The following is a 25,636-nucleotide window of genomic DNA, read 5'->3' on the forward strand; positions in this document are numbered from 1 at the left end:
TAGACAAAATAGGAAAAGAATCTTGACAGAAGCCCCACTTGAAAAATAAAAACATTTTTCCTGATTTGTCATCCATATGTAATCGGTGTGCAAGCTGCAATTATTAAAAATGTACAGTACACACTAAATATAGTTTCTTATATTAAAGAATTGCAATTTATCTGTAAAAATCAGATGATATATGGTGACTCTATATGGAATCTCATTATTTTTGTGCACCCATAGACTTTCATAGTTACATAGGTTGTAAAAAGGACCTCGGTCTGTCTAGTTGAACCTTCTTCCACAAATTATACATTTTGTCAAATCATTTATAACTGACTATGTTGTGTGTACTGAGGAAATCATGCAGCCTTTTTATTAAAAAAACAGTTACATAGTTGATTGGATGAGTCTCATCTGAAACACAGAAGAAGCAAATACATGTTGTGTTTCTGTCCATGCAAAAGAAAAACACTTATCTGCTCTGCCGCATTGAACAACATTGGCTTGAGTAGTGTCCATGTGCTCTGTGTATTCATGGAAAATATGCTCGTGTGAAACGACTCTTCTATAGTGTGGGATTGAGATACATAGGCCTTACCAGTGGAACTAGTTCTAATGGCTCACCTTCCATCTATACAATAACAGTGTCACAGGTGACTGGGGAACACAAGGAAACCTATCCTGGCCCTAAGACTGGGTCCCCTGCGCTCACCCTCACACCCGGAGGTATCTCTGAATGTAGGGAGGTCCAAGCCCCCAACCTGACCCTATCTCCTGTCTGTGTCCCTGATGGTAAGACTCCCCCCCCTTCACAACCCACTACCCTGATTTTTAAGCAGGGGATGCCTATACATAAAAAAAAAAATCAGAAACACCTTTCTTATACATTAAAGGGTTATACCCAAAATAGCAAGTTTATCCTATCCAAAAGATAAGGAATAACTTACTGATTCCTAGGAGTCCAACTACTGTGACCCAGCGGCCCCAAGAATAGGGCTTTGGAACATGAGTACCATCTTAATTGTAGTATAAGTGCACATGCTCAACCTCCACTCCACTTTCTGTCTATGAGACTTTTGGAAATAGCTGAGCAGTTTAGTCACCTCTCCAGCTGTCCCATAGACAATGAATATAATAAACTGTTATATTAATATTTTAGATTTACTTATCAAATTATTTTTTAAAAAATATTGGTAAATCAGCAAACAAATCAATAGTTCACATAAAAATTAATTAAAAATTAATTAACAGTATAGGCTTACAATTCATCAATAAAAACAGGACAAATATCTCCTCAAAGGTACAATAGCTAAAAGATTAACCTCTCAAATCTTTTTCAAAAATTGTTTGCAGAAAGCCTGTTTTACCATAAAATCATCAGAGTATAAATACAAAATTTAATTTGTATGGCCCCAAATACTAGTGTCCATCACAAAGGTAGGCTCTATCTGTACTGTGTAATCTCTCCTCATTTTTCCAGCATCTATCACTGAATTAAGCCCAGGTTCACGTGTGCCCAATGCTGGGTTCACATGTACCAGGATTGTATTGTCATTCTGATCCTTCGTTAAACAAAAATGAAAGATGGCTTTATTATAAACTTCAGCAAGAATAGCAGAAACCTAAAGTCAAGATTTTATTTATCTGAAACAGCAGTCACCATGGCAGAAACCTGAGGAACCCCATTATAATCGAAATATTCTTCCAAGCGTCCTCATCATCTCAAGCTCCAGCAATGTGTGCTGTCAGGAAGTGTAACACAAAGAGAACAGCAGCACAGATCTCTAAATGATTAAGCACTGCCCTGCCTAATCATTACGTGGTCATTGGGTCTGGCAATACTTGGCCCTGCTTACTGCGTATAAGTGTCACGCTTACACATGGCTGACTCGTTCAGACCAACAGAAATCTGACTCATGACAAAAGTAAGGCAAACAATACAGCATGAAAGGGGCAACAATGGGGACACAATAACAATGGTGGGTCCAACTCCAGTGAGAGGGGTAGATGGGATACCTCCTATCCTCACCTGGAGGTCTCCCTACACTCCTAGCCAAGTCCTATACAGTCTCCGCAACTGCCGCCAAGCAGAAACCTGAGAAAAACCCTGTAGTTGCCCTGGCTAGTGCATTGGCAGGTGGGAGATGCTAGCCCCATCACTGCACTAATATACACAAGGAAAAGTAAGACAGGGGAAAATAGCAATAAAAAAGTATACAGTCAAGCTTCTGGAACACTCCTTCTTAGCTACTTCCACCCAGGGGGTGGGCTATTATACAAATAGATGTGTATCTTCAGCAAGGATTGCTGGGTAACACCTCTAATTAAACTGGAAGGGGCATGGCTACGCTGCAGCTGCATTTTCTTTGGAGTGCTTCAACTAAATCATGGCTTCCACCACTGTGCAGGTCTCTAACATCTCTGTATGTTGTGCTAATGCTGGCACCTCTTGTGATGTTATGATATGAATTTCTCATAGGTTAGTCAGTGCCTTGGGGGAAACATGTTGTGATATCAGGATGTGCACCACAACAGCATGATTTGAAGTAGCAATAGGACCCTTGTTGGTACTGGCAACCTAAGCTAAAGTGAGGCTTGCCAAAGAAGATGAGCTCTGTGAGGAAAGACAAAAAAAGAGATGGGTATAATTAGAACACAAAACTTTTTGATGGCGCTCTGTGGTTCAGCAAAATGGCAGTCAGTTGGGCACTATTTTACTGAATTCAATGGTTGAAATTTCCCAAAAACCTATGTTATAAGAAATATATATTTAAATAAATAAATACTCTCATGCCTTGTAATTTGGCATTAGTGGCTAACCGTGCAATTCATAGGAATGACTGTAAGGAGCCAATGGAGAGGATAAAGACACATTTAAAATGCACAAGATTAATTATTTTTTGTTTATTTGCTCAGGAACCATTACATATGAAAACGCAATGTCAGTAAAAATTATAAAATTAAAGCTGAATTGAGATAATCTGTCTGACACCAACTCACCGACCCCTATATTAATCTAAGGTGAAATCCTCCCTTAACAAACAGAGAAGTGGAGACAGTCATACAATGACAGGTCAGCCATGATTAATGTCTGGTAACTGTAATCCATCTCTGTATCCTGGGTGTCCAAATTAGAATTAAGTTGTTCTAAGGTGAAATGCGTTTTTCTGCATTTAATTATGAGATAAAAAACAAGTTGTAGATCCATAGCTTTATATACATTGTCTTAACAAAAAAGAAAGTTGCAGTAATACACTGCATAAAGCTTTGTTCTGTTCTTGCTTTGATATTTAGATTTTTTTTTCTATCCAGTCTAAAAGGATGAACGTATTTAATATGCCAGTTTTAAGAAAATAGCAAAGGAATAAAATGAACAAAAAAATACCCCATAAAATATATTTTGAACATCTTGAGATGTCTGTGTGACCCAAACTGAAATGTATGCCTCCTATCAGTAAGGCCACGTTCACATATTCATTATTTGGTCAGTATTTTACCTCAGTATTTGTAAGCCAAAACCAGGAGTGGATCAGCCAGAGGAACAGTATAATAGAAACACATAGTATCCAAAATAACAGCTGCACTCAAGTAAAGGGAAGGAGGAAAAAACAGAAGGATGTAAATGGTGAACATTGGAATGTGAATATTGCGTTACTGCCCAGAAAAAAATGGAAATTGAAAAAAAAAAAATGAGTTACTTAGCAAATAAAAATGGCCAAATTTACTTGAGCCCAGTTACCACGCCAAGGTGCAACTCTATACTGGGTCCTAATCTAACTTTATGCATCTCTTCATGTCCAAACTGACCTCTTATATAGACTAGAAAAGAACCTGCAAAATACAAATTAAAACACCTGAAGTAACTGGGAGGAGTAGACAGACAGAGGACATGACTCCATAATACAAAATAGAAGAATTGCCGGCACGTCCTAAACTTATAGTCTGAACTGGTGCAAACTGAACTTAACATATATTATCCAAAATAACAGCTGCACTCAAGTAAAGAGGAGAAAAAGACAGAAGGATGTAAATGGTAATGGCAAGTACATTTGGCCATTTTTATGTGCTAAGTAACCCATTTTAAAAAAAAAAACAACATGTTTTTTGGGCAGTAATGCATATTTCACATTCCAATATTCACCATTTACATCCTTCCCTTTTTTTCTCCTTCCCTTTACTTAATGTTATGTTTAGTTTACTGAGGTAAAAAACTGGCCAAATACTGAATGTGTGACCAAGGCCTAGTAGAGATGAGCAGGTTAATCGGTAAAGAGGTGACTTCAAGTTGCATTTCCTAAAATTCGCAGGTCCCTATTAATTTAAACACTCTGCAATTTGATATTCTGAGGAGAGAAAAAAATACCCAGTGCCATTTAACACACTGCTTTACAGACATTATCATCAGTGATAACAATGATGATTTTGTATTAGACAAGTCACAAGACCTAGGAACCGGACAGTGGTGCTGTGGAGATAAGGTCAACCGAAGAGGTGGGTGTTGGCCTCAATGATAAACAGCACAGGTGACATGTGCATAAAAGCTCCACTGGGGCAAAAATCAGCTTTATCTGTGGTCAGTTATTGAGCAGTTGCTGTTGGTGGTGGAGGCTTACCAGTACCTTAAAGGTTTTTATTTTATTTATTTTTAATTTATTTATTTTTACATCATAGGTACGCACACAGCTGTCACACTAGGTGGTTGTGTGTCTGACTGCAACCAGAGACACATGGACTGCCAGTGGGTGGGGGAAGCAGTGCATATGCATGAAGGATAATGAGCGGCCCTGGAAGCAGTGTACAGCCACGCAAGAGACTTGGTAAGTCGCTAATACTGATTCAATATGAGAAAAAATTGCAGAATGCTGCAATTTGACTTTAAAATTGAAGTCTATAGGCATGAGAAAAATTGGGATGCCATACAGAGCCGCTTTCAATTTTAAAGGAAACATTGCAATTCTGTAACATAGGAAACGGTAAATGGCCCTGTAAATGATTAACAGCTGCTAAGTAAAAAAATTAGATTGCACACAAACTGCACGTGGATGAAAATTGGGGGAAAAAAAATTGAAAAAAAATAGTCCCCACTTTTCTGGATGAGAAGGGGACCATTTGTTTTTATATTGTCACGTTACCCCAGTCTCTCTCTTAACGCAGCTTTCAGTTCCTATCTTGGTCTTTTAACGGAAATGCAGACAGCTTCAGCCGTGCATATTTTATACTCTTACAGCCTACTCATTCTATAATGAGGAACCAGTCTCTTTGCTATCTCTGTGAAGTCAAACCTCTTCACTTACAGGCATCTGACACACCCACACCGGGGCCTGAGGGATTACTCGTTACCGAGCTGCAGCTCTGTTTTTGCTCTGAAGATGTCATGGCGACGGTTCTTTAACCCCGGTTGTGTCGTTTTAAATAGTTGTAATGGGGGAATATTTTCAGGGGAGATGTCATGACGCCACCTGTGGTTTGTGTCGCGGGTGGAGGGGCCGTGCTCGCTACGCTTGGGTCCAGGGCTGCTGCTGCTTGGTGGCTCGAGCGGTGGGCCAGACCCGGGGACTCGAGCAGCGCTCCTCGCGCACGAGTGAAAAGGGATGGTTTGTTTTGGAGAGATAGTTTGTGACGCCGCCCACGGGTCGTGGTGATAATGGGCACCACCGCTGCTGGTGACGGGGATCCCGGGAGCAATGGCAGGGAGCAGCTAGGATGTTGGTTCCTCTTCCGTGGGTAGGGGTTGGTGATCCCGGGGCCCGGTGGTGGTACGGGGAGGCAGGGTAGCAGGGGTGCAGGGTTGCGGAGTCAGCGCGGCGCGGTGCCGGATGGCACTGTTGTACTCACTCAGGCACAGATTCACAGAGTCTCTGGTAAACCAAACGGCTGGATGGACGGGTCCCGCAGCCGGCTTCAGTGTCTTTGCTGTCCCCGGACAGGTTGATGGTGGCTGTCTTTCCCTGCACCGTTGTAGAATGTATTGACTCCGATGGTTTCCCACTGGTAGTCCGCTCCCCGGTGTGTATGTACCGAAGGAGCCCCTTTTGCCCACAGGCGCTGGCCCTTGGATCTCTAGCCTATGGCGGTGGCTATTTATCCTCACTGTGTGGACTGTTGCCTTCTGTCGGGTCTTGGGTGTGAGGGAACCCCTGAGGTCCCGGTCACTATCTGATTTGACCGTTGTCGGCGGCTCCTAGCCGGTCGGGGTCTGATGGCCCTGCCTTTGTGCTTGGTACAGATCTGCTCCCCGGCTCGGTACCGGCGGGCCACCGCCTGTCCCCCGGTCCTACGGTTCCGCTGACCTGCACCCACTCCTGCAGATGGCCACCACTGTCTGTCGACCTTGCTGACAGTGCCTGGGCTCCGACCAAGACACTAACAGTTTCTCTACTCCACTTCTCCACTCCACTCCAATTGAAATCCAAACTGAACTTAAACTAACTGCTTTTTCCCGCCTCCAGGCCTGTGAACTCCTCGGTGGGTGGGGCCAACTGCCTGGCTCCGCCCCACCTGGTGTGGACATCAGACCCTGGAGGAGGCAACAAGGATTTTGTTTGACTGATGTTGACTATCCAGGGGAGGGGTGTGTGTGATGTTATGTTTGTGACTACCTGGCTAGTCCAGGGCCTCACATTCCCCATTGGTGAAATGAAGACCGTCCACGGGCTGCCCATCCATCACCGGTTTAATTTCTGAAAAATATTAATTAACATAGGAAAACATAACATTAAGCATACTTTTTAATTCTTCCCTTACGGGAGGCTTTTCTCTTAAACGTTACTAACGGATATAAAACATTTTTATTAATAACGAACGGGTCCATGTTCTTCTGCTTCCCGACCCAAGCAACCTACACCTTGATGCTGCCCCTAAGAAACGGGCAGCACCCCTCTTCCCCAGTCCAGAAGCAGGAACTCGGTTCCAGGTCACCCAAGCGGGGATGGGTGCGGTGTCTTGCACCCAGCTGTCATTTCAGAGGACCCCACGTCCAGGGGGACCCCTGACCCCCGGAGGATGGTCACCGGTCCTGGTGGTGACCGGACCCCAGCCTTCTCTGCTGCAGGTCCTTCCTCAAATCTGCCTCTCCGGAGGCGACAACGGAATACAGCCCACAAATTATTTACAAGGCCACAAGTTCGTGGTTGGCCTTCAAGTTCTCGGCCTTGTCTCTAAAAGGGGGTTAGTGGGAACACATAAAGTCCCCACGGGGACACAACTTTCTTCTTTTACGGACGGCAATCAGGTGAGATATTCGGGTAATTGGTGCTCATTCATTCAGATAAAACTTAAAACAAGAACAAGGTGCTGATAGTCCCAACGGGGACAACTGGGTTGCAACGGAAGACCGCTGCCCTACTTGAGGTCGCCTTCCTCATACGCCTCCTCCAACTCTACATCCGGACGGTACGGTGGGGGAGGGGACTGGGACCGCATCTGGACACCGCAGCCTTCCCTCTGCTTCACATCTAGGGCAGACCAGCCCCTCTCCCCGCAATGTTGGGTGTAGGTCACCAGGTCGCCCGGTTGCAGGTCACGACCAGGGTGGCCCATTGGAAGATGAGAATTCACATCACGGCGAGCCATAAATAATTCGGCCTCCAGGCCCGGTTCATAGATGAAGCCATATCCACGTTGAGGATCAAACCGTCTGACCTGGCCCTCGTAGATCGGGCCCCGCACCCGGAAAGTGGCGTTGCGGAGATTGTCCTTCTCCCTTATGGTGCGTGCCAGCACTTCGGCCCTCCTGCTGCTTTCTGGCGGCAATCTCGCGGCCCAGCTGGTTCGGCTCTCTGTCCCAGTAAAGGGCGTCTGCGTGCCCCTGAGCGCGGGTCGGGCCCCGCTGGATCTCCCCCGTACCGGCCACGACCGATATCCTCTTTGGGGGGTCCTGCGGTGACGCAGCCTGGAATGCTGCCTTGCAGCGGCGGCCCGGCGCAGCCTCAGCCGAGGCGTGGGGTTTAGGGACAACAGGCCTCACCTGCTGGGTCTTCCTACTCACGGCTTCCACCTCTTCCATAGCCGGGACATTCTTGGGTGCGGCCACTTCCGGGGCTGGCGGCTTCTCACGGACGGGCACCTCCCGCGGGATCTTCCATGGCAGCGGGATCAGTGCGGGTCGTTCACGGGCAACGCCTACAGGCTGGTCCTCTAAGGCGGACGAGCTGAACTCAGCTACCGGTGGTGGGGGTAGCAGACCTAGTGGTGGGGCAGCAACAACCGATGCGGATGGCGGGGGAGGCAGCAGGGTGAACGGATGCAGACCGGGCCCCTCAGCCGCAGCGACCGGTCCTTCAAGGACAGAGGGGCGTTGGTCGCTTACCCGCTTTTCCAACACTGTCTCCACCTCGCATCTCCGCACGGCTGCCGCTACTTCCTCCATTTCGGCCACCCATCGCTCCATTAACCCCTTCAGCCCCCGGGCACTTTCCGTTTTTGCGTTTTTGTTTTTTTCTCCTTTTCTTCCGAGAGCCGTAACTTTTTTATTGTTCCGTCTATCTTGCCATATGAAGGCTTTTTTTTTGCGGGACGAGTTGTACTTTTAAATGAAACCATAGGTTTTACCATATAGTGTACTGGAAAACAGCAAAAAAATTCCAAGTGTGGAAAAACTGCAAAAAAGTGTGATTGCACAATAATTTTTAGGATGTTTTATTCACCGTGTTCACTATATGATAAAACTGATGTATCTATGTGATGCCTCAGGTCGGTGCGAGTTTGCAGACACCAAACATGTATAGGTTTACTTGTATCTAAGGGGTTAAAAAAAATTCACAAGTTTGTCCAATAAAAGTGGCGCACGTTTTGCGCCATTTTCCGAAACACGTATCGTTCTTATTTTGTGGGATCTATGGCTCAGTGATGGCTTATTTTTTGCGTCTCAAGCTGACATTTATAATGGTACCATATTTGCGCAGATGCTACGTTTTGATCGCCTGTTATTGCATTTTGCAAAAAACTTGCGGCAAAAAAAAAAACGTAATTTTGGCGTTTGGAATTTTTTTGCCACTACGCTGTTTACCAATCAGATTAATTGATTTTATATTTTGATAGATCGGGCATTTATGAACGCGGCGATACCAAATATGTGTATATTTATTTATTTTTTAACCCTTTAATTTTTAATGGGGGGAAAGGGGGGTGATTTGAACTTTTAGGTTTTTTTATTTTTTAAAACTTTTTTTTTACTTTTTTTTTTTTCATTTTACTAGTCCCCCTAGGGGGCTATAGCGATCAGCAATCCGATCGCTATTATCTATCTGCTGATCACAGAAATACAGCTGTAAACAGCAGATTCAGTCACTTTGGTTTTCCCTCTGCTCTCGGCCGAGGGAAAACGAAAGTGAAACATCATAGCAGCAGGCGTCATCACATGACCCTGTGCTACGATGGCAACCACCGATAGTCACGTGACAACACGTGACTTCCGGTGGGGGCGGCGGTAAGTAAAAAACATGGCCGCGCGCATTTAAATCTTGCTGCCAGACTTTGGCAGCAAGATTTAAGGGGTTATTGGCCGCGGGTGGAAGCGATTCCACCCGCGGCTAGCAGGCACACATGTCAGCTGTTGAAAACAGCTGATGTGTGCCGATCCACGCCGCCTGCCCGCGGCAGGAGGCGGGGCTTAACGGGACCCGATCCTGGACGGATAGATCCGTCCAAGGTCGTGAAGGGGTTAAGAACCGGACCTGGGCCTGCAGGCGGCAGCACATCTGCGTGGTCCGGGCCTCCACCCATGCCGCCGTTCCTGGCGTGGGCTCTGGGATCTCGGCATTGACGGACGGGATGGACATACTGGCGCGTGTGCTTCCAGGAACCGGATGTAAAGCAGAGTCCTGGCATCCCTGCTCTTTATATGTTCGGTTACATCAGACACACCTGCACCTGCCCCTCCTTGGTTCTTTCTAGCACTTCCTTCTTCTGGGGGCGGGACCTCACTTTCGCGCCCTCCCTGCTCGGGGAAGACACTCGAGTGGGAAATCTTCGCGCCCAAGATGGCGGAACTTCAAATTTTTAGGCCGGACGCCGCCGGCGGGGACTGCAAAGCACACTTCTACCGGTAGGTAGATTGGTTCTATCCTGTTCGTGACGCCCAGTTGTCGCGGGTGGAGAGGCCACGCTCGCTACGCTCGGGTCAGGGGCTGCTGCTGCTCGGTGGCTCGAGCGGTGGGCCGGACCCGGGGACTCGAGCAGCGCTCCTCGCCCGCGAGTGAAAAGGGGGTGGTTTGTTTGGGGAGATCGTGACGCCACCCACGGGTCATGGTGATATTGGGCATCACCGCTGCTGGTGACGGGGATCCTGGGAGCGATGGCAGGGAGCAGCTAGGATGTAGGTTCCCCCTCCGTGGGTAGGGGTTGGTGATCCCGGTGCCCGGTGGTGGTACGGGGAGGCAGGGTAGCAGGGGTGCAGGGTTGCGGAGGCAGCGCGGCGCGGTGCCGGATGGCACTGTTGTACTCACTCAGGCACAGATTCACAGTCTCTAGTAAACCGAACGGGTCCCGCAGCCGGCTGCAGTGTCTTTGCTCTCCCCGGATAGGTTGATGGTGGCTCTCTTTCCCTGCACCATTGTAGAATGTATTGACTCCGATGGTTTCCCACTGGTAGTCCGCTCCCCGGTGTGTATGTACCGAAGGAGCCCCTTTTGCCCGCAGGCGCTGGCCCTTTGATCTCTAGCCTATGGCGGTGGCTTTTTATCCTCACTGTGTAGACTGTTGCCTTCTGTCGGGTCTTGGGTGTGAGGGAACCCCTGAGGTCCGGTCACTATCTGATTTGACCATTGTCGGCGGCTCCTAGCCGGTCGGGGTCTGATGGCCCTGCCTTTGTGCTTGGTACTGATCTGCTCCCTGGGTCGGTGCCGGCGGGCCACCGCTCGTCCCCGGTCCTACGGTTCCGCTGACCTGCACCCACTCCTGCAGACGGCCATCACCGTCTGCCGATCTTGCTGACAGTGCCTGGGCTCTGACCCAGACACTAACAGTTTCTCTACTCCACTTCTCCACTCCACTCCACTTGAACTCCAAACTGAACTTAAACTAACTGCTTTTTCCCGCCTCCAGGCCTCTGAACTCCTCGGTGGGTGGGGCCAACCGCCTGGCTCCGCCCCACCTGGTGGGGACATCAGACCCTGGAGCAGGCAACAAGGATTTTGTTTGACTGATGTTGACTATCCAGGGGAGGGGTGTGTGTGATGTTATGTTTGTGACTACCTGACTAGTCCAGGGCGTCACATATGCGGCAAGATAGGTGCCGTGGGCTGCTGTTCAGTTTCCCCTGGGGTCGGTGGTGATGCAGCAGAGTTGAATTGCTTTCCACAGGTAGAGCTGGGCCCCAGGGCTGTTGGGAGTAGTAGTCTGTAATGGCGGGGTGCAGGGTCGGAGGCTCAGGAAATAATCGGATGATACAGGGATGCAATCACAAGGTCTTTACTCATAGTTAGGAGTTCCAGGTTAGCACATCTAGAGAAATGCCGCCCTTGAGTTGCTGAGTCCTGCTGTGATGGGCTCCAGCCAATCCCGGATAGTTCGGAGGCACAACCCGGTACACCTTTCTGTGTTCCTTTCCTGGTCCTCTTTCTGCGCTTACCTTTCCTGCCTGTCCTGCGCCTGTATACTCAGAGCCCCGAGCCGGTGTCTGGGAACCCTGTCTGGTGGCTTGAAGCTCTATCCCTTGGCCCTATATGGTCATCTTTTCACTGGATGTGTGTGGATGTGGCTTCGGCACTTGAAGTAACCTCAGCCTCCGGTTTGCTAGCTGAGTCTTAAAGTTCTCCACTAGTTGAGGGGCCAGTTCCCTTTTGGGGCCAAGTTGCTCCAATCCAGTATTTTGTCTGTGGAACGAGACTACGGGAGAATGGTGCGCTTCCCGTGGGCTCTAGGACCCTTTTTTTCGTGTGCCTGGGCCGAGCTGCTGCAGCTCCAGACCACAGTTTTTTACTCCTCCACTGCTCCTTTCCGACCATCCAATTTTCTACAGTCTGCTCCCACTAACAAGACTCCACCTCCCAGCCTGGCACAGACTGTGCATTCCTTTGGTGCATCAAAGGTGCAACTTGCCCTAACCACGGTCCAGTGGAATGTTGATAAATGAGAATGTCTGTGTTGTGTATATACCGGTTTGTGACCCTCTCCTTACCCAGGAATGGGATGCCACATCTCTGGCTGAGGTGCAGTACTTCTGTGACAACAAAAGCCTCAGGGGCGCCACACATCCATAGGAAGATTGATCTGGTGCACCAAGATGGAAAGTTGGTTGCCAGGTGATATCGGCTACCTGTTGCACTCAGATGATTGGGACTGTGATGGCCGGGGGCTGTGCCAGGGCAGGTAACAGAACAGAAAAATATGTCACCCATTGATGCCTATTGTGCTTAGTCCTCGAGTCGAGCATTTCTGAGCTTCCGACATGCTCAATTTGAGTACCAAGAACCCAAGCATGTTTGTGCTTGCTCATCACTAGTAGAGTGGTACAGGGTGGTAGTCTTGGTCAAGGGATTTACTCCGGATGCCTGAGACACTACATGAACAACATGGAGCTGGCTGAGTGTGTGGACTTGTGTCATTTGGGCTGGACACTGGTGTAGGTCACATTTTACCATTGGCTTTAATTGGCTAGGACCAGATGACAACTCGCTTCCGCAAGCAGACCACCAGTTCAGTTTCAACAATAATTCTTTACTTAACGGTTCTTCCTTACAACTTTACACACGAGATAGAGGGAACATAACTTCCAGGTAGCAGGTGAGTAGTAGCACAAACCAGCCCTGCACAACAGTACAATTTGTGACAGTCACTTTCACTTTTCGCGGCTCAATGTCTATTCTCCTCATAGAGGAGGAAAGGTAGGGTGATTTGATCACTATAGAAAGAATGGAGCCTTATGTTCCCAGATGCTTCTGTATCCATATCTCTTCTCCTTTTAGAGGACGGAGTAGAGGTTTTGTCAATAGTGTCTGAGAATAGTCTTGTGCTCTAAGACACTTGGAGCGACTCTGCCTGGGAAAATCGACTCCGTTCATATACCAGTCTGTCTTAAACCTTTTTCTTTTAAGCTTGGGGCATTGTCACTAAAGTCCCATCCTGTGGACCTTTCTGCCTTAGTCCACTGTGTTAAAAGGTCAGTCACTAACCTCAGCATTGTCTTGCATTCTCTGTCTCAGTCAACACTTCAAGATCACGCTATCTCAATTCCGTATCCTTTATTCTTCTGCTGCCACAGGTTACCTACTGCATACGGCCATGACAACTTACAGACAATACGTCTGTTTCTGTCATGCACTGGGTCGTCTCTAACTTTCTGGAAGGGAATCATCTCTTTCCCTATGAGCTAACCCCTCCCATTGAGGGCTGGTCCCAACACAATTTCTTTTTGCCCAACAGGCCAACAATCACTTATCATACTGTTATGCAACATACATGAAAACAGCATAACATATTATATCAGATTTCACATAAATTATTTACAAAGATGTGATTGGTGTCTTCAGGGAAAGGAATGCAACAGCAATCTGTCCACCTCCTTACAGAAGCATGGTGATAAGGCAATCTTGGTAAAAGTGAAGGATTTTAAATGCTGCAAGGTCAAGGCACCAAAAATATGATAGTCCTTAGCAGTCCATAACAGTAGAGATCTTATGCCATAAGTCCTTGACTTATGGTGCACTTTTTTTTACCCTCTCACATACAGAAGCTTTTACCAGCACAGTCTAGCAGCCAAACTAATTACCTCTGTGACCCTCTCTGCTAGGCTAAAGTCACACTTACACTGGCATTTGACTCTCATGAGTGCAATACAAGAAAATCTCACAATGCATTAGGTCCCATTTAAGACAATTCAGCCGCTCACATCTGTGAGTTTTTCTGCAGCCCTTATCGGACTGAGGAAAAATTGCAGCATGCTGCGATTGTCTACAAGACTGTCATCACTCGCACGCATACAAGTCTACGGGTGCGAGTGAAACATCGGATGACATCCAAGTGCAGTGCGAAATATGCACAGGCTAATAATGGAGGCGATGGAGAGATTAAGTCCTCCCTCTCCTCCGGAGCTGTGATCCAATCATAATAATTTTTGCAGGACACTCTGCTCACGCTCGCAGCAGAGCGGGAGCCGAGAGTCATTAGCATATCACATATCGGATGCCATATGTTCATATCTAGGTTTTTTTCATAAAAAAAACTGGCTTGCACCATGAATGATGAAAAATGTAGTCAAAAGAGAGCAGAGGAAGGGATGGGTGTGACACCACTGAAGATAGTAAAAAAATCTAATTCTACCCCGTAGGGCTAAAGAAGATGACTGCATTATTACTTTGTACAGTCTTCAAAGTTGTGCATTGCAGTGATGTAGCAACCACAGACTGTAAGGCCTGACTGTGACTGCAGTATACCTTCAATTTCATACTGAAGTATACAAAGGTTTTTTTCTTTCTGATATATTCCCATGACTCACATTACGCCATTGTGCAATGCTTCATCGATTGCCATAGAATGTCCTTACTAGTGGAGAATTACCCCATAATACGTTGCTATATGGAGCACTAAATGGCCAGAAGCGGCATGAGGTCTTAATATATATCAAGAAAACCACTTTGGATTACAATTGGTTAATAATTGTTTGCTATACCACAGGATCCCTGAAATTCTTAGACTTTAATCTTTTTGTGGCAGATATTCCATATTAAAATTATGGAATGTCATGAGTTAAACAGTAATCTTTAATTAATTTTCTAGGGATTGCAAGTTATCTTCTAAGCTGCAACTGTAATATCTAGACAGTTGGCAAGCTTTAAAAGAAACGTCTGTAATTAATAGGCAGCAGCATTAACCCTTAATTAGAAATGGAATATGCTGGACTCCCATGAGGCTTTTCTGATTCTCGGACAGATTGAAAATTGAGTCAGCAGGTGGCCTGGATTAGTGGGAATTGAATTTGGAGTTTGTAATAATGAAGTACACTTTATTCAAATTGATAGTTCGCCTAATATAATTACCACAATATAAATGACGGGAGACATGCTCTCAAGCTGATGTTTAGTGGCATTTGTGCTCTATTTAATACCTGTATATAGTGCAAACAAGGTGACTATTATACTCTGCATGTATTGTGGGGATAGGCAAGTCTCAGCAGGAATAACATCACAGCCCACAGATGGAACTGTTACTTTCCTCAAACACCAACGTACCGTTATATTATGAACACAATAATTGCAAAAAATAAATAAGTATATAAATCTACGGAATATAAAATAGTGGAGATAAAGAGAGATGCCACATCATACATTCAAAACAGCAAAAGAAATGTTAACTAATTTGTTTCCATTTGTTTTTACGACCTCTGACAATCAATGATTTATGCAAGAATGGCAACATTGTTGTCATTTTTAATATGCATATAGATAATGTTGACAATATACCTCCACACTTTATAATGATGATGTGCTATCCACATAAAAGAGTACAAAACATTAAATACAAGCTTGAAATGTACATTAATTAATATTAAACACTACAGATAGCATATAACTGCTTCACACAGCACTGATTACTATAACTCATACCCTATGCTATAATAACACTCACAAATCAGTCAAACAACAAACCATGAACTAACCATAACAAGAGCACAATCATGTCCTCTAATACTCAGTCAGCACCCAAGAGCAGTCTATAGCACCACTCCGTGCTTTATGAATTATTTCCTAGTGTAAACCAGGAAGCCTGTCGCTTTATGAACATTTTTAAGGACATTAAGACTGGCCAGAATTTAGCTCATTTTGTGAATGAAGACTATGTCTTTGATTGTTGCCATAAGATAATCCACAGCTTACACAGAGACTATTACATCTTTAGGTGTCTGGACATTGATGAAGAAGAGAATTAAAAAAAATTGTCATTCCTAAGATTACTTTTCTCTTATTGATCCTCATTTATTGCATTTTTAGACCAGCCATCATCAGAACGTTGTATGCATGGGCTTGTACAACAGACTGTATACAGGGAAAAAGTATCACCCTACATTCATTACAAAGTGTTACAAGAACTGAATGGTCCACAATTGATTCAAAAGAGGGATATAAGGATAATTCTGCAGAACCTCTGAACTGATACTGTTGTAAGGTAGTGGGGAAATTTTCGGGACAATATTTGTCAGGCCAAGCATAGTCAGCTAAGGCTGCAGTCACATTAGCGTATGGCATCCGATGCGAGAGCACCGTACCCAATATACTAATGACCCCCGACTCAGGCTCTGCTGCGAGCATGAGCTGACTGTCATGCGACTGTGACCCGATCTTGCGATCGAGTCACAGCTGCGAAGCTGAAGGCGGGCACTGCGGAGGAGAGAAATGGGTTTTCAAGTTCCAACTGAAGGTAGAGAATGTGGCAGATTTTCGGAAGTGTTGTGCCCAGAATACCAGAGAATGAGAGATACTGGAGAGAAGTCTTGGAGGTGTTTGGGTGAGGAATAAATAAGAATAGATGAGAGAAGGAGGTCTTGGGAGGACCGAAGACTGAATGATGGTAGATTAGTTTAGAGATATATGGCAGAGATACATTATGGACTGCTTTGTAGGTCAGTATATTACAAAATACTCCCACAAATGTGGGCCATTGATTGCAAACTAGATTTGTTATTTTGCATACCCAAAAAATATTGTGGTGGCAGTGTCCTTATGTGGGGTCTCATGAGTTCTGTTGGTGTTGGAGAGATACAGATCATTGATGGTAACATACTCACAGATGTACTGCTCTTCCAAAGAGAAGATGCCACCTTCCCTCAGTGCCTTTTATAGATGTGCACTTTTCCAATATGACAATGGTACAAAACACACATCTAAGATCACTGTAGCATTTGAAGAATAGCAGGCTGAAAGTGATATATCGATCAAGTATTTTTCCTGGAACCCTATCAAACACCTATTGAGAATTTTGAAAAGACAGGTTGAGCATCACACTCCTTCCAGTACCCAGTGTCACGATTCCACTGTGCACAGCAACTTACGCACTAGGAGATGCTCTGCTGTGTTTTACTGGGCTACTGGCTGGCAGGTTGATTGACAGTGCATGCTTCCATGCTGATTATGGGAGGTGTTGATTGCTCAGGTGTTCCATCTTCTGGTTAATTGCTCTGCTTCTTTAGTGAGCATGCTCTTTCAGAACTTTGCCAGTCACACATTCTAGTTCTGTTGTTGTGCTGTTGGCTTGTGTTCCTGCCTGTGCTCTGATCTTTGTTTCCTGACCCTGAACTGTTTGACTCCTCTCTGCCCGCTACCTGTTCCTTTTGTAACCTCCTAGCTTTTGACCTCAGACCATTAACTGACCACGTCTCTGTTTTCTCCCTGTTGGTCGGCATTCCGACCCTTGGATTCTTACCTGACTATGCCTCTGTGTATTTCCTGTGTCCATATATATCCTCCTGTTGCCAGTTTTCGGCTTTCCTGACTACTTTTCAATTTTCACTATCCGTAAGTACTAGTGACTAACATCACACCCAGGCTCTAAAAGAGGTGGTTCATAAAGACTGGAAGAAGCTAGATATTGCAATATGTCACCATCTTGGTCATTCCATGCCTAGAAGATTTGCGGCTCTCGTTAAAAATCATGGAAGTCATGCAATCATGGAAGTCATACAAAATAGTGGAAATAGAGACCCCCCATCACTAATCCTAAGTAAAAAGAAATATACAAACACCAAAAAATCCTTTATTTGTATTAAAAAACAAAAAAGCACCCTCTTTCACCACTTTATTAACCTCCCCAAAACACCCCTGCAAGCCTGACATAATCCATACGAGGTCCCACGACGGTCCTCGCACTGCTGCATATCTGAAGTCACAGAACGCAATCATCAGACATGCCTGCACACTGTAACTGCAGGCATAGTATGAGCCATGATCAGCCATGACTTCACTCAGATAAGTTGCGGTCACAGCAGAAAGGTTACCATGGTCCTCCTCCCCTGAGTGACATCACTGCTGATCGCGGCTGGCTTGCACCCCCCTTTCAGCACAGTCACTGTTAAAGTCTGGGACTGTGTCCAGCTCCCCGCCAGCCATTTAACAGTGAAAGTGCCGACCAGGGAGTGCGGGGCAGTTTCTTAAAAAGACAGTGCACTTTAAGCAAAAAATTCACAATTTGCCACAAACACCCTGGGAATCTTATCAGGTTGTCCTAATAGAGCTGCAATATGATTTCCAGCTCCCAATTCAAAAGTTCAGTTTCTTAAAGAAACAGCACACCTTCAGCAAAAAACCCACAATTTTCCCAAAACATCCTGGGAATCTTATCAGGGTGTCCCAACAGAGCTTTTAGCAAAAACCCCACCGTGCTCTGCACCCTGCTGGCCCTTCAACACTGACAGTGCTGGCTGGGAAACGTGGGCCAGCCTGCATGCCCCTGCTGACACTGACACTGTTAAAGTGCTGGGGGGCTACGGGACACAGCCATACACTTTAATAGTGACAGTGCCGTCAGGGGGGTGCGGCCTGCACTCCCCGACCCCCGGCCGGAGCTGTCAATGTTAAAGGGCTTGCAGGCTGTGGGGCACGGCCCCTCACTTTAAGCCAGAGTGCTTAAGGTCACCAGAAATCATACCATTTGAACCCGGGTATGACTTTCAGTGAACTGAGTGATGTCACTGCTGCCAGCTGGGTCCTTCTTGTCAGTGTTTCCCAGAGCCTGGAGAGATTGAATATGTTTTCGGTCTCCTGAGGCTCGGATGTAGCAGAGCTAGGAATGTCGTGAGACCTTGTGTGGATTACGTCGGACCTGCATGGGTGTTTTGGGGGTTAATAAAGAGGTGAAAGAGGTTGCTTTTTTGTATTTTATTCCAAACAAAGGATTTTTCTCGGTATTTGTGTTTATTTCTTTTTACTTATAGGATTAGTGATAGAAGGTCTCATAGAATCCTTCCCATCACTAATTTTGGGCTTGATGACAGTTGTGCGCTGTTATTAACCCCTCATTACCCCGATTGCCACCACTTCAGGGCAATCGGGAAGGGCCAGATAAAGTGCAGAGCTTGTCGCATCTAATGGATGCAACAATCTTGGGCAGCTACAGGTTGATATTTTTAGGCTGGGGGGGCCTATTAACCATAAGCCTCCCCAGTCTCAGAATACCAGCCTCCAGCTGTTGGGCTTGATCAAGGCTGGGTATAAAAATTGCGGAGACCACATGCTGTTTTTTTCATTTTTTTATTTAAATAGTTAAAAAATAAAGACACGTGGTTCCTCTTATTTTGATGCACAGCCTAGATAAGCGCAGGGCTATAGCCTGTAGCCATATGCTTTATCTGTGCTCAGTATCATAATATAGGGGGAACCTATGCCAATTGTTTTTGTTTATTTTTATACCATGATACTGACTAGCAGACAGCGCCTCCTGAGATTGGTTGCAGTCAGACGCTATCACTTATGCTTAGGTGTGCATCTGACTGCAACCTATTACAAATGCCAGGATGGCCGGTGGGTGGGGAAAGCAGTCTCTATGGATGAGCAATGATTAAAAGTCCAGGAAATGAAGGAGAGGCCACAGGAGCAGTGTACAGCTGTGACAGAGCCTTGGTAAGTATGAAGCACTTGCTTCATTCTTATTTTATTTATTTCTCCCTTATTTTTTTTTTAATTTCTCGAGTGCCAGATCTGGATCAAACACCAGGAATCCTGTGCTCGGGTCCAGCACCCTGGTAGCTTTGAAGCCCAACGGATCCGGAATTTTACAGTCCGGGTCTGCTAGTCACTAGTTATCAGCAGTAGTGATGAGTGAGTGTAATCTTTACTATTCGCGACTTGCACGAATAGTACGGTATTCGGATTACTTGATATATTGCAAGTTTTTGTGTACTTGCCTCGCGATATTCGTATGTCCCGCCGAGCAGGTTTGGCCCTTATTTTCAGCCACTAAACATGCTGGGCTTCCTAACCAATCACAGTAATGCCGTATCCATCTTGGTTGTGGCATTACTGTGATTGGCTGTCCATTCAACATCATAGGGTCTATAAAAGCCCTTCCACCTCCATTTTGCACACTTTGCATCTGGAGCCAGTGTTGTAGTGCATGGAGGGATAGATTATCAAGCGGAGACAGAGTTTAAAGGTGTGTGTCACCACCTCCATAGTACCAGAATACAATAGCTATTTTAAGAGCTGAAACCACTAAACAAGGGACAAGTACAGGGAGGGAGAGATTGTGTATTAGGTAGGGAGAGGTTAAACTGTTCTTCCAGTGTCCATATAAGAACAGTTCTTGTCAAAGGCAGCGCTCTTTTTTCCACCACGCACAGTAGCGCTATTCTATGCTGTCTCATGTTTAAAAGCACTGGTTCTTTTTTCCCTGCTATTTTTGGGTGACACTTTGGCTTATGCCATCCATTTTAGCCACATTAATATGTTGCTAGTGGGCTAACAAAATACAAACCAGTACTACTAGCATTTTGTGCTGCCTGATACACTAAACGCACCACTCCTGTTTCCCCAATATTTATGGGGTCACAGCCTGGCTTTTGCCGTCCACATCAGCCACATTAATACGTTGATAATCAAAATTTCCGTATAAATATCACCATTAAATTTCAATAAATATCAAAAATGCCTTCAGATAAAAAATTCGTTAGAATTAAATAAATAAAGGGAATGATGGTGCAAATAGCATTAAAATTATTATTTTTATTCAACAATTAAAATAAATATTTTACAAATCCATATAAATATTAGGCAGGAAAAAATGTCCCATAAATTATAGCAGCGGTTTTACTAGGAAAATAAAGTGCATAATGCCAAGATCACTTAAAAAGTCAATCCCTAATATATGACAAAGCGCACAGTGCAAAATTGTATCTAAATCCTATGTCATATATAAAAAAGGTTATGGTATAATGATCCTATGTAAAAAGATTTTAACAATTATTTAATTTGCAAGGAAAATGATACCTTAAGTGATCTGTAAAAGCTCCAAAGTGTACCGCAAAGCCCCGACACGTGTTTCAGCGATCCTTTCCTCAGGGGGTGCTATAGGGGAATGTGGTTGATGACCCATTTATACTCTGTTTAATTTGAAATTGCCGCCCATAATTGTGATCATGTGTGTTCCATTACGTGGTATCTAGCACTTGTATCACATGACATCCTCACTTTGCAAGTTCTCTCTGGCTGTCGGTCATGAGACGCATGACAGAGCGTCGTCATAGTAACAGACAACGCGCTATGCAAGTGTATCCATTTGCCGGCAGTCAAAGAGATCAGTGAGTGGCGCATGAGAATGAAGCGCACTGCCTGTAATCAGAAGGGAAAGACATGCATTAGTGTTTGTGTCCCATATGTGCACTAAACGTAATGTGAAGTGTGTATGAATAAATATATTGTAATATTAAAGTGAAGATTACAGAGATAAAAAACTGTGTGATGGTGAGTATAGACAAAAAAGTTGTTTATGTATTATGTCAAAGTGACTGCTATTATTACTTGTATCCATTTGCCGGCAGTCAAAGAAACCAGTGAGTGGAGCATAAGAATGAAGCGCACTGCCTGTAATCAGAAGGGAATGGCATACATTAGTGTTCGTGTCCCATATGTGCACTAAACTTAATCTAATGTGTGTGTGAAGTAAATATATAATAATAAAGAGAAAATTACTGAAGTGATAAACTATGTGATGGTAGGTATAAACAAAAAAGTTATTAGGATATTGTGTCAAACGGACTGCTGTTATTATTGCTTGAATTAATATTTATATAATAATCTAAAAGTGAAATATTGTGTGGTAAATATAGATATATAAACATTTAGTAAGAAAACACATCAAGTGATGCCATAATAATCATATGAAAAAAAAAAAAAAAAAAAGCAGTGAAAAAAATTCTTTAAAATAAGTAACTTTTCTTCTTTTTTCTTTGCTCTAATTCCATTGTCTTTTCTTATGTGGTCTCTTTTGCATCACATTCTCCTCGGATTATCATGTTCTTTTTAATTAGCGCTTCATTTCTCATAACCAGATTATGAATTATGATCACAAGATGCTGTTATTGGAATAATTCAGGCCTCAAAACTTCGTCATATATGGAGTCAAAATACCATAAAATAATCTATAAATAAACATAATTAATCTTTATTCATAACAAATAATTATTATGACATTAATTGTTAAAACCCTATTATAAATAATTATAAATTACCCTCCCCTAAAAGAATGTCCCGTTTAATAATCTTTATAACAATCTAGATAATGATTATTGCTATTTTTAATTCATAATTCTTTTAATTCCATTTTCATTTGTATTTTCAATTTTCATAGCCTTGAATAAACTATTTTATTAGCAAAATAATTAATTAATATCTGATTACCCCCAAAACCAAGATACAAATAAGAATGAACTATTTCTATGGATAAAAAACATATTCTCTCCCCTATATAGAATCATACTGTCATTGGGATTCATAAGAAAGCTCCAAATCCAAAATTTCATTCAAGCCCAAAGGGGCTATGCTGCCAAGTCTATATATCCACTTACTTTCAGTGCGCGCTAAAGTTCTTTTTAAACTGCCGCCTCTAATTCCCATGCCAACCTGATCAATTCCTTTTACTTTAAGAAGGCTGGAATCGGAATTGTGATGATGAAAGAAGTGTCTGGCTATAGTCTTCAATTGGGTAGGGTCTTCCACTGTTTTACCTTTTTCTATATCCCTTATAGGCTCACGTGTTCGAATCCGAAGTTCTCTTGTAGTTAGGCTAATGTAAATTTGTGGGCAAGGGCATTCAGCCATATATATTACCCTTTTAGATAAGCAATTAAGGAAATGTCTAATCAGAAAAGTTTTGGAAAAATCAGCATTAGGAAACTCCCTAGCTTTTATCATATTGGTGCAAGCTTTATAATGCATACAAGGGTAGAAACCTTTTACCATCAACCAGTTGTCTTTTTTCTTATTTCTGTCCGGGTCAAAATGGCTGTGCACCAAAATATCCCGTAAATTTTTTGATCTTCTCGCAGTGATTAGAGGATGAGGGGACAGACATTTATTAAGGATTGGGTCACTAAGGAGTATAGGCCAATGTTTTCTAATGATTGAATTGAACTCCTTCCATTGCTTATTAAAATCTACTATCAATCTTACTTCATTAGATTTTTGAATTTGGGAATTGCATTTGTACAAAAGATCATTCCTATTTGTTTTTTTTGCTTTAACATAAGCCTTGTTAATGCATTTTTTGCCATAACCCCTCTCTTCAAATTTTTGTGACAAGGATTCAGAATGTCGTTCAAAAGATTAATTATCTGAGCAAATTCGTCTAGCCCGTAAAAATTGTCCTGTTGGAATACCCTTTATCGTGGCCGGGGGGTGTGAGGAATCGGCCTTTAAAAAGGAATTAGTGGCAGTAGGTTTTCGGAAAATTTCAGTTGAAATATCCCCATTATCCATGACCGAAATGCAGATATCCAAAAATCAACTTTCTTGCCAAAATTATAAGTCAGTTTCATATTAATTGAGTTTTTAATCAAATTCTTCATAAATTCCTTCAATTCAGGAACTGTACCCTCCCAGACAAACAGCACGTCGTCAATATACCTCATCCATTGATGGACATACTCAACATCTTGAATGGGTTCGCTGGTAAAAATTTCCCTTTCCCAGGCCCCTAGAAAAAGATTTGCATATGCAGATGCACATGCCGCACCCATCGTGATTCCTTGTTTTTGTAAAAAAACTTGTTTGTGGAAATAAAAACAATTGTGTGTCAGAATGAATTCTAAAAGCTGAAGAATCAATTGACATACCCAGATCCATGTTGCTGTTTCTTAAAAACCAGGCAATTGCTTTGAGGCCGTCATGATGTCTTATAGAAGTGTACAAGGCCTCAATGTCAGCCGTCACCAATATCATGTTTTCAGTCAAATTTAATTGGTCCAATCTTTGAAGTGCCATGATGGTATCTTTTAAATAGGAGGGCAGAGTAGCGACAATGGGTTTAAGAAAATAATCAATTGTTTGGCAGATGACCTCATTAAGGCCATCATTGCCAGAGACGATGGGTCTGCCTCGGGGATCCTGCAAATTTTTATGCACTTTTCGAATAATATAAAAAGTAGGTAGTTTAGGATCCAAAAGGCAAATGTGTTTAACAATTGCCTCAGTGATTAAGCCTGCCTCATATGCTTTTTCCAAAATGAGTAATAGTTCCGATTTGTATGAAGTAAGGGGGTTTGATGGTAATTTTAAATAACAATTTTTATCTTCCAATAAAATATTGGCTTGTTTAATATACATGTCATTAGGCCAAATGACAATATTGCCCCCTTTGTCGGCTTGCTTAAAAACCACATCATGCCATCCTTGTAATTCCTTAAGGGCCTCTTGTTCATCCCTATTTAAATATGGCTGTTTCGACAAAATTTCAATATCCCTAGTGACCATTTTAGTAAAAATGTCCACTGAAGGACAAATAGTCAAGGATGGAAATGTTTTAGATTTACAAAAAATATGTGAGGGAAAAGTACTGACCTCAGGTGTTGGATTATTTTCCTCAAGAAGAGATTCCAAAATACTTAATGCCTCCATTTCTTCTCTGGTTTGAAAAGGTTCATTCGGTTTGAAGTAATTTTTTAAGGATTACCTTTCTGGCAAACAGGTGTATATCCTTTATGGTTAAGAAGGGATCTAGGGAGCGGGCAGGAGAAAAAGTTAATCCTTTACACAGAAGATTATATTGAGTAGCCTTCAAATTATGTGTAGGTAAATTAATCACCTTATTATGATCCCTGGCCTGCTTTTGTTTGCCCGTATCCTTGGATGGCGGAAAATTCTTCCTTTTGCCAGTTTGTCTGGTTACTGGTCCAAAAGAGGTACCTCCTTTATAATCAAATCCAGCGCCTTGGCAAGGAGACTCGAGTGGTAAAACTCCAAACTTTATTGTATCAAAATTAAAAAAATACAGACCACTATGTGGGGGGACAAGAAAAAGTGATCCACAGACAGAGGAAAAATTCCTACATGTTTCGACCAGTGGAGGTCTTAGTCATGGAATGAAGGAAGGTCTCCAGTGGAGGTGATTTAAAACCACATGCACACCATGTCATCAGAGCAGGTGCTCTAATTAAGAAATATGTGTTACCAGTCCATTCAAAGTGAATGTGTGCAAACATATGTAACAAGACATGGAGACAAAAAATAAAATAAAAAAACTACACCATGTGGCAGTCTATGAGAAAAAATTAAACTAAAAATGGATACAGAGGAGGAAGATCCAGAAAATACAAAAGCAAAAACCCATGTATACTAAAAATTGTAATAAGGAGGGGATGTAGTCACACGATACATGAGGAGAGAAAAAAAAAAAATTATATTTTTCTTTTCTTTTTTTTTTTCTCTTTTCTTTTTTTTTCCCTTTTCTTCCTCCCTTCTCTCTCTCTTCTCCCTTATTCTCTTTTCCCCCTTCCTCTCCCCAAAAACATCCCTATCTATTATTGGATCAAATACTAGGTTGACAAACTAGATATAATTTTTTATATTTTTTTTTTTTATATATACTATAATTAATTTATTATTAGATCCAAGAGAGAAGGAGAGAAGGGGGAGGGGGAGAAACAAAAACAAAAACCCCAAGGGGGGAGGGGAGAGGAATAACTCCTTATGAATACTGTATGATGAGGTCTTTTCTAAAATTCATACCATGT

Source organism: Anomaloglossus baeobatrachus, chromosome 1 (genome assembly GCF_048569485.1).
Source record: "Anomaloglossus baeobatrachus isolate aAnoBae1 chromosome 1, aAnoBae1.hap1, whole genome shotgun sequence".
Classification (NCBI taxonomy): Eukaryota; Metazoa; Chordata; class Amphibia; order Anura; family Aromobatidae; genus Anomaloglossus; species Anomaloglossus baeobatrachus.